Below are 16,554 nucleotides of genomic sequence, written 5' to 3'. Positions count from 1 at the left end.
GCCTCACCGTCCACGTCAGAGCTGTGATGTTCAAACGGGCGCTCAGATTAAAGCAAAGCGTTCTTGTCAGTCACACAGATTAACCAACCCCTCAGCCAATGTTTTACACGTTAGTACATGTCCGGACTGCGCGAGGACTCTGAGAAAGTGGATGTTGTTTTGGTGCCGAGCTTCCTGTCGGCTCGGCCGGGCCAGAGTTTCCAAACATTACCTCATGATGAGAAGAAGAAGGAGAAAAAAAAAAAGTGCTGCTTTGATTTAGGAGCCGGCAGACGAGCCGAAGTTGCATCACAGACTTATTAGGCCTGCGGACGTTCAGCCGCACAGATTTACGCCGCCTCGAAACCGCTTTTACAAGACAGTTGATGAGATGGGAACGCCGTCCTCCTTCACACAAGCAGCGTATAAATATTTACCTGCAGTGCGTCTGATTCCATCTGTCCGGCCCTGGCGCTGCCCTCATATATTTCCCACTGGGAACGGTGAAGACGTAGCCGAGATCCGCGCTGACCGAGACTCTTATTAAAACAATGAAGCTCATAATTATCCTGGAATTCCAAAGCAGTGCTATAGTCGTAATGAGGCCACACAGGAGCCGGCGTATAAAGAATGAATGTAATAAATAAGCCATTAGATGGGCAGTAAAAAGAGGAGGATATAAAAAAAGAAAAAAGAAAAAAAAAACAACAGTGAAATGAGTTCAGACAGGTCTTGTTGTCTCTTGATGAGCACTTGGAGAAGTTTCTATTTTCGACCTTTATTGGTGTTTGTTTGTCAGTCGAACCCGAATTAAAAGTGAGCTCGATGATGGGAGTTTAAAAAGAAAATCCCGCTGATCCACGACCAGTCCGGCGGAGATTTAGCCGAGAGCTCCACTTTCTGTCTGTTACTCTGTATTATTTACTATTTTTAGAGTACGTGTAATCCAATGTGAACGTGGCCTGTGAAACTGCGTACAACGCTAGTCTCTTGATTTCAACCTTTATGGGAGTTCGTTTGGCCGTGAAAAACCTGTTTTCGTACTTTAAAATCCTCTTGAAGAGAAAATGTTTCCTGAACTCTTTAATTCAGACACACACTCTCGAGATTAGACAGATTTAAGTCTGAAATTTCAATCTGGATTTCATTGAGACCTGAAAAGGGAAAACTGGGGAAAACGCAGCTTCTTTTAAACGTTGCTACTGATAAGAACAATGTTTTCCTTGTGTTGTGACTCCCAGTTCATATTCCAGTTGGACTTTTGACTTTTATTTTGACAATCACCATCATAACAATCCAACTTGGTACTTTTATTTTGACGGTCACCATCATAACAATCCAACTTCGTCGTCTGTCCACTAGAATGTCGGTGTACGAACATTGTTATTGTTTATAGCGTATCGTTCTCTGCTGTGTGTGTGTGTGTGTGTGTGTTTTCATCACAAAAATAACCAACAGCACCCACTAGTGACCCAACATACTAACTACATCATTTTCAGAGTTTCTATCATTTCACCTTCTGATTTTGTCACTTTATTAGCACAATGTTTATTTCTGTTGAGGTGGAAATCACGATAAGCAGGTAAATAATCCGACTTTTGGTGGATTTGTCATTTTCCTAAATTAGTTCATCCAACTTGTCATGTTTGATCATTTAATAATGGCTGTTTGGCTTTTGTTCCTCCGTGTTAAGAAATTCTTGACCACTTACAAACTCAAATAGATTCTGATTGATCCTGGATCACATTTAGACCAGAAGTCTGAAAACCTTTAACCTGAAACGAGAGGCGCAGGTTGCCGGTGATCCAGACCCTTTGACGTCTAAACCGACCAACCGAGCTGCAGAATCTATTCAGGTTAAAGCAAAAAAAATAAAATAAATAAAAATCCAGCTAAAGATGGCCGACAGTCGTTTCCTCACCGCCACTCGATTTGGACGAGCTCTGATTGGATGGTCAAATATCTCCTCTGATAAACGATTTTAAGATATTTGTCTTCTCTCTCTCTCTCTCTCTCTCTCTCTTGCTGCAGATGCTCTCTGATTATTTACCCCGAACGTTAAATCCCCCGCAGAGCGCCAACCCGTCAGCGCCGGCGAGGCCTTCATGGCTCCATCACGCCGCTGAAAGGCAACGAAAATTGTCCTTTTTTTTAATGGCTGCTTTGAAGTAAAAAGAATTATCATATCGCTGGAAGTATTAAAGTTCCCCAGAAGGAACCCTACAGTTTTATTAGTTTTACGGCTGCTGTCTTTTTACACATTTGACCGCCTTGCCGGAGCGGGTATAACACCAAAGTTAATGGCTGATGGAGAGAAAGTCAAAGGAAAAACTTGGCTGATTATAGCTATAACTCCTGCAGATACTAATTACCAGTGGCTGTAAAATAAGTCAAACTGGTCATCCTAATGAGTCCACCAGAGACCGATTGTTAAACTCCATTAAAAAAGATCTATTTTCCTTCTTCCTTTTTTTTTTTTTTTATTTGTGTTTTTTCCCCGACTCCACTGTCAGCGTCATCTTATCAAGTGTAACCAAACAAATTCCTCTTTAAAGGTCATGACGCTGCATCCGCCCCAATCCAGTAATTAATGGGGAATTAAGCCCGACACAAACAGTAAAAATCACACTTTTGCTGCGCCTCCTTTAAAAAAACTTGGGAGAAAAATGGGCTTCATTAGACGCCACGTGCAACGACCGTCTTCACTTCAGGTGAGTCATGTTTGACCTTAACAGCACAGGTAGTGGACACGCCACGTCTCATGCGTCTGCTTTAAGTGGATATTAAAGATACTTTAAAGAGGAACGAGGTGAAAAGGAGCTTTAAAGCAACAAATCAACAGGAGGAGGAGGAGGACGGAAATAAATAAAGAAATTAAAATATCTGTCTAATTTAGCCTTAAAAAGTATATCGTTTTCTGGAGTAAAGTTCATTTCACAGAATTTAAAACAATGTCAAACAATGTGTGTTAGCTTTTCTATTTCAATGACCTTTGTTGTGGCAGTTACTGGAAACAGTAAAGTTACTGTCAGTTCCATTATTACCTATTGATTAAAAAACTAACCAAATACTTGTAAAAGTAGAGATTAAGAGGAAGAACCTCTCTCACACACTCTCCGCCTTTTTGTTGGATCACGTTTATTCTCACTTTGCCCATTTCAGTATTTGGCGTCTTAAATGAAGTACTCCGTCCCCTCAACACGTCACGCTGCTCCAGGTACCTTCAAACGCTCTTCCAACATCGGAATAATACGTTTCTACATGAGCAGAGAAAGAGATGCTCTGCAACCCTTCAAAAATGTATCCACAAATAAGAAGAAATTTTCAACTCAATCACTGTTCCAAATGTTAGTTTGCTAGTGGAGGAAGATGCTCTATAATCTGGATGTGAGGCGGAATATGCTCTACAATCCAGATGTGAGGAGGAAGATGCTCTATAATCTGATGTTAGAGGAGGGAGATGCTCTATAATCTGATGTTAGAGGAGGAAGATGCTCTATAATCTGGATGTTAAGAGGAATATGCTCTATAATCTAGATGTTAGGAGGAAAATGCTCTATAATCTGATGTTAGAGGAGGACGATGCGCTATAATCTGATGTTAGAGGAGGAAGAGGCTCTATAATCTGGATATTAGGAGGAAGATGCTCTATAATCTAATGTTAGAGGGGGAAGATGCTCTATAATCTGGATGTTAAGAGGAATATGCTCTATAATCTAGATGTTAGGAGGAAGATGCTCTATAATCTGATGTTAGAGGAGGAAGATGCGCTATAATCTGTTGCTGTTCAGTCATGAGTGACTGGTGATGGAGGTAGAAGGGGGCGGGGCTTATAAACAGTAATATTACCTTTTCTTTATGTTACCATAAATCCAACTTTATTTGTAAAGCACCTAAAACAACCAGACGTCCCATTGAAATAAATTACAAAATAAAAGTGAATTAAAACCCTCGAATATAAAATGATGAATTAATTAAACGCAGAATAAAATGCGCACACATAAAATCAGCTCGACGACAGAATAATGCCGCTGAGCAGAGCCGGAGATGAAGGTGAGACCTGCTACCAGCCACGGACGGTTCTCACAGCAGCTCACCAGGTGAAGGTTGATGGTTCGATTCCCTATCCGACCTGGGCCATGCGTCGAAGTGAGCGAGGCCCCGGCCCTGATGGAGACGAGCGGTCTCCATCGCTACGCCGTCACGTCGGGGTAGAAACGTGTCGACGCTGCTGAAGTGGTCAAACGTTGACGTCCAGTCACCGCCAATGTTGAGCTCAGCAGCCAATCAGAGAGCAGGACTCTGCGGTCGTTGTGGACTGAGACGGTTCTGTTTGAGGAGGTGAAGCGGGTCCTGGAAACCGTTCCAGGATGTTTGAATGGACGTTCAGGGAGGTTCTGGGCTCCGTGTTGTTGATGGAGACGGTTTTAATGATCGGCTCTTGTTGACCAGAGCAACCTGGGAGGTTTCCACGTCAACGACTGCAACACGCTGCAGCGGCCAATCACAGCAGCCCGTCCTCTCTCATCCAACATGGCGGCAGCTCTTGAGCGTCTTCCTCCTGTCGGAACCACGACCTTGCCTGACCCGCCCCCCCGCCCCCGCCCCCCCTTCCCGGCCGGTTCCGGGCTGCTCAGACGGCAGAACCTCCCGCATTGCGCGGTGATGAAAGGCGGCTCATCGGGGAGCGAGCGGCTGTTATTTTGGCACGGCGCTCCTAATGTTGCTCGCAGCTCTATATATCCCATCCATCGCCGGAGCATCCGGGGACTCCCGGGGCTGCTAAAACCCTGCAGGGCGGGTAGAATCTAATAAAACGCACTTGACGTTTTAATTGCATTTTCCTCATCAAGGAGTAATCTGCAAGATGGTTGTGGCATTTCTGCTGAGACCAATAAGGCTGATATTATGATCAGTCATTTTCTCTGATAAACACGCCGCCGCCGCCGCCGCCCCGGCCCTTCGATTGTGTGCGAGGAATATTGAGCAAAATGGAGCGTCTCTCCGCGGCTTGCATCATTCCTCCACTTGTGCTGCTAAAATATTGTCTTATGCAATATTCCTGCGTGTGTGTTGGTCTGCGCGTGTCCGAGGTTCAGCGCGACGGGACGATAAATACCCTTTCAATTAAGCACTTTGGTGAAATCGTGAGACTCGGACCCGGACCCGACCCCGTGAACGCGGCTGCTTCCTGCGGTGCGTCCGAGTGCAACACGGGTCCGGGCTGCGCGTTCTGCACACTTTGGCTCATTTCTACTTTTTCAATTCAACACAATGCCGACATTTCAGATCAATCTCCCGCTTTTTAATTTGTGGGGACAAAAAAAAAAAAAAGAATTCATCATAAAAAATGATAGTTTCATAAATTATTACAGAGTTTTTAAATAAATATCGACTTGAATTACTTCAATTGTGTAAAAATAGTGCATTTTTATTTGACAGAATAACTGATGAAACCAACTTTATCTCAAGTGAAATATGTTTATTTAACTCTTTATCTTGGAAATATCAAGAAATATGGTAAGTTACTGAGCCAGAAAATCTACAGAGCTTTTAAACAACCATTTCTTCAGCTGTACATGAGGACATTATATATATATATAACATTAAAACATTATAATACAGATAACTTCAGTACAAATATTGAACCTACAACTATTAACTAATACAAACTCACATGAGTAGTTCTGTCAGTTTCAGGCCAGTTAAAATACGAAAGGTGTTTTTTTAAGATACGATCTGTGAAGTATGACATTTTTGTAGAAAACTGGAAATAAATCACAATCTGAATGACAGTGAATAAATAATCCAGTTACTTTATGAAATATAACCAACAGCAATGACCAAATGAATGTGGGATAAACTTAGATTTGACTTCATATAAAAAGGTCAGTGGCAGAAGTAACAGAGTACTTGAACATTCATGTTGAAGTACTTTTGAGTATTTCTGTTTCTTCCACATAAAGAAAATAATCTGTGGACTTTCTGCGAGGAACATTCGAGGTTAGAGGATGGAAACGGTGATTAAAACAAACAAAACTGCAGAAAATTATCAATTCAACACGCAAAAGATGCGTTTCCTCCAAACGTATAGGAAATATTTTACGACGATACACAAACTCCTCTTTTGTACGCCGGATTGATGCTTTCAAAATTCTGTCAAATGTAAAGACAGTTTGTAACGGCAAACTTTAAAACGAAGTAGGAAAAGTGAGAAATCACATTAATAAATGCAGAATTTTGATAAGTGAGAAGAGTAATAAGAGTGTTATTGTTATATATATAATAATAATGATGATGATAATAATTTGTTTATGTCGGACGGCTGTGACTTATACGATTGTTAAAACGACAGTCTGGAGGAACTTTTAGACCAATGGAAGCGAGTCGTTAGTTAGAAAGTCTCTGGACTGAAGTTAACAGTTTATTAATGCTGATTAAAGCTAAACTGACTTTACAAACAAACAATGTGGAGAACCGGGTGCATTAAGGGTGTTTTATGTTCTGCTGAAGGTTTCTTGACCAGTTCTAGGATTCTCATACGTACATGTTCTCAAATTCATGGTTATTTCATAAAGACGTTTTGTTTTTTGTTGTCATTTTGGAAAACCAAGATGGATGACACACTGACGTAACATTACAAATATGTTTCATATCTTTAAAAAACAAAAGGAAAAGACATTCTGGCAGATTAAAGGAAACAAATAAAAAGCAGATAATGGTTTCTCTCTCAGATAATCTGTTAATCTGATGAGCAGATATCTGCCAGCTCAAGCTGAGATTGTGTTTTTCCGTGAGGTTTCCTCGTCTCGGTGACGGTTTCGTCTCTCGCAGCCAAAACGGACTTTGTCCTCGGGAGCGGTGGGCGTGGTATCATGTGACCAAAGAGCAATCAGCCAGAAATGCTCATTATTTCTTTAGCAACCAGTCGCGGCTGTGAAATAAGTTAAAGGGAAATCCGAACGGCTTGTTTCAGCGGTAGATTTAGTGAGAGGAGGGAGTCACTTCAGTGGTGCAGGACGCGGGGTTTTCTCATTCTGAACACATGAACGTGAGAGAACGGCTCAGATAAACATCATTACCAATAGAGCAATAAAACATCTAAATAATTCACCTTGAATAAAGTTTAGTTGTGACGTTCTTCACCTGTGGAACAAACGTCCTGCTCACACACTCACTTCTTTTCAATCAGAACTTAAAACACTATTATCTGCTCAGGCTTTCAGTGAAACTATAGATTTTACTTATTTTATTACCTTTTTTCTTCATTTCTTTGTTCCAATGTTTTTCACAATCGTTTAAAATTAAGATTCTTAATCGCCTCATTTTATTAGATTTCCTTTATCTCCTCCTAAAGTACGGTGAACTGTCCGACTGGTGCTGGAGAAAGAAATTCTCCTTGTAGATATTTTCTTCTCCGCTCGGTTCAGTTTTCATGGAGAGTAACGGCTTTACATCGAGATAATGTTTAATTCTAAAGTGATGGCTTCCACCGGGTTAACGCTGCATTGTTTACTATGGTGTTTGTTTTTAAAATAACAGTATTAGTTGAGGTGTAATTCATCACAAGCCCAATCAGGCATCTTTAAAAATGAGTCAGAGACTTCTGACGTCTGCCAAAGGTTGACCTGGATTCTTTCATGGCCTAATAAACATCTGGGGTGAAGATTTCGACAAAATTGATGTAATCCTGCTAACAGACATACAGACGAACTAATATAGGGCAATGATTATGATTATGTCCCCAGCAGATGTAAAAAAAAAAAAACAGTCTTTGTTGTCGTTTCTTGAAAGAAACAGGCTGATTAAAAGAGAGAAGTCGTCTTGAACAACTGGAACAAACCACCGACTCGACAGCAGCTGCAGGATAAAACCTCCAGGCTCACAGGGAGACAGCAGCTCCACAACTCTTCCATCTTTATTTCATTTATTTGTTCACTTGAACGGGACAGCGCATATTGACGCACATAAAGTGGCGTCACAATCTGAGAGCGCGTCATGATGTCATAGAAATGATCAGTCACTTTCAATGAGCGTCAACACGTTTCCGGGTTCCGTTGTTATGACACGACCGTTCCTCTCAGATTAAGTCAGTCCGACGTGAAAAAGTGAATGAAATATTTCCAGTGACACAAGCTGAACGTGGTGAACCCGAGCATGAAGCCGGCGTTCCCTCCTGGTCCCGCCCACACGTGAGCGGCCCAATGGCAGATTCCACTGTGTGCACAGCTGGCGGCCTAATATGAGCCAATCTGGGCGGGGAAGAGAACCGTCGGCCTCATTGTTTATCAATTAAGTCATTCTTCACGTCACTTTCAATCCACTTCCACGCCGTGTGATAGGGATCTGCTCGCTTTGACCGCGGCCCGTCCAAAGAAAACACGTCTGGTTTTGGCTGAGGGGGTTAAAAACCGTGAGTCCGGCTCCCTGGCGGCTTCAAGCGCCGCACAGGGAGCCGTGAGCCACGGCTACAGACGGCCGCTCTCTTCTAGACCACATTCAAATTTACAGTTTGAATGGAAGAAGAAGAAGAAGAAGAAGAAGAAGAAGAAGAAGAAGAAGAAGAAGAAGAAGAAGAAGAAGAAGAAGAAGAAGAAGAAGAAGAAGAAGAAGAAGAAGAAGAAGAAGAAGAAGAAGAAGAAGAAGAAGAAGAAGAAGAAGAAGAAGAAGAAGAAGAAGAAGAAGAAGAAGAAGAAGAAGAACAACAACAACAACAACAACAACAACAACAACAACGCGAAGAACAACAAGAACAACGCGAAGAAGAAGAACAACGCGAAGAACGCGAACAACGCGAAGAAGAACGCGAAGAAGAAGAACAACGCGAAGAAGAAGAAGAACGCAAAGAAGAAGAAGAACGCGAAGAAGAAGAAGAACAACGCGAAGAAGAAGAACAACGCGAAGAAGAAGAACAACACGAAGAAGAAGAAGAACAACGCGAAGAAGAAGAAGAACAACGCGAAGAACGCGAAGAAGAAGAACAACGCGAAGAAGAAGAACGCGAAGAAGAAGAAGAAGAACAACGCGAAGAAGAAGAAGAAGAAGAACCACACGAAGAAGAAGAAGAAGAAGAAGAATAGAAAAAAAAAAAGATCTTTCAATTATGTCTTTCCTCCTTCGCCTCCCCCCACATTTAAATTGGAAGTGATCTCAGAGGAAATAGTTATCATTTTAATGACGGCCTCCATTCATTAAAACTCTCATTCTTCCCTCTTTCTGCTCTCTCCTGTGGATTGGAAGCAGATTCTTACAAAAGCCCCCTTCAATTACCTCCGAGTTAGCCCCGCCTCCTTCCTGCTCGTGCAGAGGGTGCATGCAGGGGGCTCTGTGACCCCCCTCCCCCACCCCCCCACCCCCCACCCCCCCCATCCAACAGCAGAAACCTGAACTGGGGCCGTCAGACAGACTGGCATCCGTCATGTGTCATTGTCGGAGTCCTGGAGTTCGTCACGATGGCGAGCGCGGAGGTCGAACGTACACGGAAACCTCAGCGGCTCGGCGGCCGCTCTCGACTTCCACTCCGTCTGCTCGTTTAACCACAACTCGGATCGCCGGAAGGACTGCGGAGGATTCCTGCTGCTGTGGACTCAATCAGGGCGCGCTGCCGCCGCTAACGTTAGATTAAAGGGATCTCCATCTCTAAGAGAGTAAAACAGTTCTCATAAACAGTGCGACCCCCCAGTGGACAAAGTAGGAACAGCAGGTGCTTATATTGAAGTTTTGCACTTAAGCGTTGAAGCGACTGTATGTGAGAACTTCCTCATTCCTTCTGGCTGCTTCCAAAGTCACAACACGAGGTTTCGCCCTTCTTCGTTATCGTAGCACTTTTCTTTCAGATCTCACTCCTCCGTTAGTGAACCTGATGGAAATCTGAGGCGCCATGTTGGATCATGTGTACTACACACAACTAGACACACTACATACAATTCAAGCCGAAAGAAGAGGCGTGACATTGTAGTAGCTCTTCACTCACGTTTATGTTAAACTTATAAAACTGACGTATAAGAACAGGAAGTAACTTTGACGTTGGTTCAGTTCGTTCTGGTTTTCGCATCTTTCTCTCTTTTTCATCTTTCTGTTTTTCTGACTTTTCGTCCGTCCTTCCTCCCTTCCATCGCTCCTCTTCTGCTTCTTTCTGTTTCTGTTTTCTCTCCTGTCTTTGTGTGTTTTTGCCGCTCAGATTGCTGCAGGTTGCGCCGCCGCCGCCGCCGGCAGCTAAACGAAGCTAACGGGCCCAACGACTACAATTATGACGAAATCAAAGCAATTTGCTTGTTTCTTTATGTCGGAGCGTCTCATTAATAGAAGATAAAGCACAGACATCAAAGAGGCTGCGAATCAAACGCCGCGCGGCGTCTCCCTTCATTTGTTTCTCTAAATCTCCTCCGAAAAGAGACGCTCCGGATAATTGTGGGTTTTGATCCGCGGCTCGTTTTGCATGTCGGGGAAGCGTCTGCGTGCGAGGCGAGAGCGGCGGCTTCCTCTCACCTGAGGTGCCGCCGCCGCCGCCGCCGCCGCCGCCGCCGCCGCACCTTTTAAAAGAGCAGAAACAACATTTGATTAGGGACTAATCACGATTTTCTCCGAACAACACTTTTAATATTTCAGGCTCCTTCTCTGGATGCAAATGAGCGCAGCATTAAATCGCGTCAGGCATTAGGCAGTCGGAGCACAGCCCAGTGTTTTTCAGCCTTTTCTTTTTTCCCGTTGTGTAATTAGGGCCCAAATGTTAATGAATTATGCTAATTCCTAACAATTAGCATATAATATTGGAGACAATCAACAATTAGCATATGCTGCGCCGAAGACAATCAGAAGCCGCTGCAGTCCCACGCCGCCGCTCGGCCTGATGTATAGGAGCCGGCCGCACTGATCTGATTACATGTGGAATCAGCATGCTAATTACTGCAGCCTCACCCGTCGTCCTCGGGACCGGTGGGGGGGGGGGCCTCACCCGGTTGCACTGTGAGGTGTGTGTGTGTGTGTGGGGGGGGGGGGGGGGCACCGAACCCCCCAAACTCTCCTCACCCACATTCAATTCAACCCACCAGGGAGTTTAAAAACACAAAGAAGTGACGAGACGACATGAAGGTGATGAACTAAAGGTCGTCAGGTTTATGTTTTACATGAATAAAAACTGTAACCTCTGAACCCCCCCGCACCCCCAAACCCCCCACCCCCCAGGTCTTATAACAGGACGACTTCACTCAGCTAAGTTTCTCTTTCCTGCGTCCGATCAGTCAGTGGAGGCCATCAAAAGGTCGCTCCGCAGCTCGATACCGAGGACTGGACCCCCGCTGAGCTCCTCCTGCAGACTGATCTGCATGAATCCATTACCGACGGAACCGGAACCGGGACGCGATGCGACGCCGCCTCTGGAGAAACGCTTTGGTCTGCTCATAATGTCAACTCGAGGCCACACGCAGGGAAATACCAAAACAACGGCAGAAATACTCACAAAAACTTAAAATTGCTTCAGTGAATGAGGGAACAACGTGAAGGAGCGACGGAAGCCTCTTAAAGAGACAGAACAGGCAAAAGATTTTATACACAGAAGCTCGTGAGGAAAAAGAAGTAAGAACCAAGAAGAGACACCAAACGACTTCACACTCAGAACAAGCACAGGAAGAGAAATAAGTGACGATGAACTGATTTTATATTCCTGCAGTTTGAAGTGATTTGTCTTTGGAAAGAGGAATTCTGAGTTCTGAACCGTTCCTAAAGCCTTCCAGGTTGAATTTGGAAAACTCTTTTTTTTTGATAATCCTTTGGAATAATTCAAACTGTTACCTCCCTAAACAATAGTACCTCCATGAATTCACCAAACACTGTTCCTGCTGCGGTTCAGACTGGATTTATCGTCGCTGTGGGAAGGTTGGACGACACGACTCTGGAAAATGAATCCATCCTGAGGTAAACACGAACTTCTCTACTATCATATATTATAATAAGTGCTTGTCACGGCAGTAGCTCTTTGAGTTGAAGGTCCTCGTTTGTTCTGAGGCTCCGGCGTTGGGTTGGACTGGCGGGAGGCGAGCTTCGGCCTGCTAGCTTAGCATGTTTGATCCATTGGTTGCAAATAAACATATTATCTTCAATTTCATTGAAATACTGTCACACTGGGCCCAAAGATCCAAACACACTGACTACGTCACCTTGTTCCAGGAGGTTCCATGTTCTGGCGTTCAGTCCAGCTCACCAGCAGGTTCCAGGTCCGACCGCCAAACAGGAAGAAGGATTTGAGTGGACCGTACCAAGTGTGTATGTGTGTGTGGGGGGGGGGGGGTTGTGTTAATATCACCTTTATTGCAGACACAGGTTCATATAAAATAAACACATACAAGTACATAAGTAGAAAATTAAATAGATAAATAAATAAATAAATAAATAAATGAATAAATAAAATAATTGTAAACTCTTTGATTTTGAATTTTGTTTACGGTTTGAAGGTGATGTGAAGCCGATGTGGGTGAATTTGTAGCTGAGTGTATTTGTAAATCTGATTAACTGTTTTGATGGTTTGGTCACAATGGAGGAGAAACCGGAATAGAAAGTCTCCTGGAGAGAGCGACGGCGATGCTGCCGGCTCCAGGAGCCTCAGTTTCTGCTCATTGTTTTGGCAGGACAGCTGGAATACAGCTGGAATACTTTGTGTGACCTCTGTAAATTAGAAGTTAAAGACAATTACAAACCACTGGTGTCGTCAAGGAATAGTTCAAGACCTACTGCCTAAAAAAACACAATAAAATAATAATAAATATGGTAAAAATCTCACGAGATGTCTTAATCATCACATGTTACTACTGTCATGTCATTTATCAGAACGGTGGTGTGATTTTATCATTATTCTTAACAGGATACAGGTGAAGAAAGAACAGCAGAAGTGATTATATATGAGCTTGAGCGCCATATATTGCTGAACAATACCAACATGTTGAAATCCACTGTTGAATGGGAAAGAAGAAATGTGGAGGATGAGGGATGCTGGAACGGAGCTGCTGAGGAAGATCTGAGAGAAGACTGATGGACGAAGTGAAGGAGGAGAGGAGAGGAACGGAGGCAGAGGACGAAGACAAAAGGAGATGAGGAAATGTGATTCTAGTTAATATCATGATGCATGATGTTGTTCTCTCATTATTTTCTTTCACAAAATCTTTTTTCCGTCTCGTCCCTTATGAACCTCTTGTTTTGTCTTTAGTAACAACTCATTCGAAATAAATAAATAATACCAACACATCTGTTCCCTGACAGATTCTTTTTTTGGCTTTAAAAACTCTTCTTACTCTGTTTTCTACCCATTTCTAAGAGGGTTTCTTTTTTCAGTTTTCTGACAGTTTCCTGGTTAAAAGTAAAAATAAATAAATAAATAAATAAAGTTCCACGTGAAAGTCAAACACACTTTCAGGATGTTGTTTTTCCACAGATTGAGCCTCCGTCCGGGGCTCGGGGCGGCGCAGCAACACGTGGAGACGCCGCCGGAGTCGTCCACCATCACATCACGTCGTGACCTGTGGCGCTGCAGCCTGTTCCAGGGCCGGAGCCTCCCCACGCCGCCGGCTGGCCGCGGTGCGAGGCGAGGGGAGGAGGCCATGTTTCCTGCTCCTCTCTCTCTCTCTCTCTCTCTCTCTCTCTCTCTCTCTCTCTCTCTCTCTCTCTCTCTCTCTCTCTCTCTCTCTCTCTCTCTCTCTCCCTCTCTCTCTCTCTCTCTCTGCCGGGCTGTTGGCTCTTCGGGCTCCTTGGGGACTCGGCTTTGGACCGAGGCCCAGATCAATGTGACCTAAATTCAAATGCGAATTAGAGGCTGTCAGTAGGAGAGGACACTCCGTAAATGAGCTCAGACAGTGTGAGGTCCCACGAGGATGTGGGAACCGGGGCCCCGTGTCCGTTGGAGATCTTTAATGAGTTCCAAATGGATCTCCAGGACCCGGGCCCCGGCTCCACGCCCTTCCTGCTGGGCCCGCGGCCAAACCGAGAGGCTCCGGGACGAAGGTGCTGCACCAGCCTGGGAACCTGCACAGCAAAGTCAAGCGCCGCGACCGCGGCGGCGTCCAAGCGATTAAAATTCTCCTGCATCACCAGTGAGATCAGCGAGTGGTTCTGAAGGGAACCAGAGGTGGAGCCTCGATCTTCTCCGTGCTGACGTCCCACCATCAGACAAACTGGACCCGAGTGTTTCTGACCGAACAGCTGCAGCTTGAAAATCCAAACATTTCTTCATTTATTTCTTTAAAATGGGAGGAATCAAACAAAGTCAATATACAAAATTAAGAGACACAGAATGATGCAAAAACTCCCAATTATCATGTCAGCATCTGATATATTGATTTAAAAAACTAACTAATGTCAATTTAGACCATTTGTTTCAGACAATCCTGTAAACAACAGTGCTCTGACATCACCAGCAGTGGTCTGACGTCATCAGCGGCGCTCTGACATCACCAGCTGTGCTCTGACATCATCATCAGCGCTCTGACATCACCAGCTGTGCTCTGACATCACCAGCAGTGCTCTGACATCATCAGCTGTGCTCTGATGTCATCAGCTGTGCTCTGACACCATCATCAGTGGTCTGATGTCATCAGCAGCGCTCTGACATCACCAGCAGTGGTCTGATGTCATCAGCAGCGCTCTGACATCACCAGCAGTGCTCTGACATCACCAGCAGTGCTCTGACATCACCAGCAGCGCTCTGACATCACCGCGGGCCACATGCTCGGCTGCAGCCGCCTCCACCGTCTTCATTACTGACCGTGCAGGCGCTGGAACAAATGATTTCTATCATCACCTGCAGCTGCTGCGACGCCGCGAGGCCGTTTTGATTGTCTGTAATAAATTCCCCTTCAGAGGGAGATAAATAACTCTCAGGGAGTCTCTCCTCTGAAGAGGAGGCCGACTCCCCTGCACCAGCTATTGCTCTATGGCTCTTTTCTCTTTTTCTTTTTTTCTCCTCCGTGTCAGATGCTTCCCCTCGTATTAATTTCTGCAACAGACTGTGCCGTGGAATTAATGCATTTTTCAGAAGAAGCCCCACCAGCAGCAGCAGAAGCAGCAGCAGCAGCAGAAGCAGAAGCAGCAGCAGCAGCAGCAGCAGGCTCTCCTCACATCTCTCCAGAACTCAATTACTCTCAACATTTAAAATAAATAAATTAAAGGTGTCCTGTAGCCGGCAGCTGCATCATTACAAGTGCTCCTGGGAGACCAAATTAAGCCACAGAATGTATATCTAATATACAACCCCACTAATGATACGTGTTAAAAGAGGCGCGATGTAGGCGCTGCTTAAAAATTACACGGGTCATTACGGCGAGTTGAGAGCAGATTTATCTGCTGCCAACAAAACACATAATTTGTTTTACCTGGTAATCACACAGGCTGGCTAATTACATGTGAAAATACAAAAAAATACACTTTATGGCCTGTGTGTGTGTGTGTGTGTGTGTGTGTGTGTGTGTGTGTGTGTGTGTGTGTGTGTGTGTGTGTGTGTGTGTGTGTGTGTGTGTGTGTGTGTTTGTTATGTTCTGCTGTTAATAACACCATGTTGTTTTTATTGCAAGAACTGAGTAGTTTATTTAATATACAGCTCGGCTGCATTTCTATATTACAACGGCGGCTCGTTCTCGTATCGTGGAATTCTTCCACACTTCGGAACTCACCAATTTTCTTTTTTTAGAATGACGTAACTCTTTAGAAATACTCCACTTCCTTCAGCAAAGACACTCGTTCAAGCCAAACGAGTAAACAGTGAGCTGGAACTCAGGATTGTTTTATCAGTTAATGCAGCACGTTACAGTAGAATTTTATTGTTTCTTAGTCTAATTAAAAGAAAACAGTAAAGCGCCAGAGGCGGATTGATACTCAGTCCTGCCTATGATCTTAGACAGCCAAACAAGAATGATTTTCCTCCTTGACAATATGGAGGAAGTACTGTTTCTATAGTAGAAATAAAAAGACAAACTGGTCCATAACAGGAAGGACATTGGGGACTATATCTGGAGGTGGAATGATACAGAATCCTGCTGATAAACTAAACCAGCCATTTAAATATTCGGTTGTGAAAATAAGATGGTATCAGAGGTGTTGGGGACTATTTCCAGAGGTGGATTGACACAAATATATTGCTTTGAACTACAAAGAGTGTTTAAAACCACAAGTTTGGTCTGAAAAAACTTAAATAAAGATTTTTAAAAAAAATTGGGGATTAAGAGACGTGTCAGGATTCATCAAGAAAATAAATGAATCTTAAACTGGAGGTAAGAGGACATTCTGATGTGGATTTGTTCCAGTGGGGGATTAATACACATATTACTCTAAAAATGTAAAAAAAAAAAGAAGCGGATAGGAGAGGCGCCTGATGGAGGAGCTCAATGGAGATCAAAGGAGAGCAGCATCTGTTGCCATGGCGACTCTTCATGGGATCGATATGAGCTAACAGCTATCATGCTAGCAATGCTAACTCAATTCCGCAAACAAATGTGGTGTTAGCGACGGTCTGCGCTCTACCGAGTGTAGCTCTAGTTGTTTTTGTTGTTGCTGCTATGCTGGTGCTGTTGTTGTTATTATTGCTGATATTGTTTT

The sequence above is a fragment of the Lipophrys pholis genome (genome assembly GCF_963383615.2).
Source record: "Lipophrys pholis genome assembly, chromosome: 6".
Lineage (NCBI taxonomy): Eukaryota > Metazoa > Chordata > Actinopteri > Blenniiformes > Blenniidae > Lipophrys > Lipophrys pholis.
The sequence above is the reverse complement of the archived record's forward strand: the minus strand, read 5'-3'. Positions refer to the sequence as shown.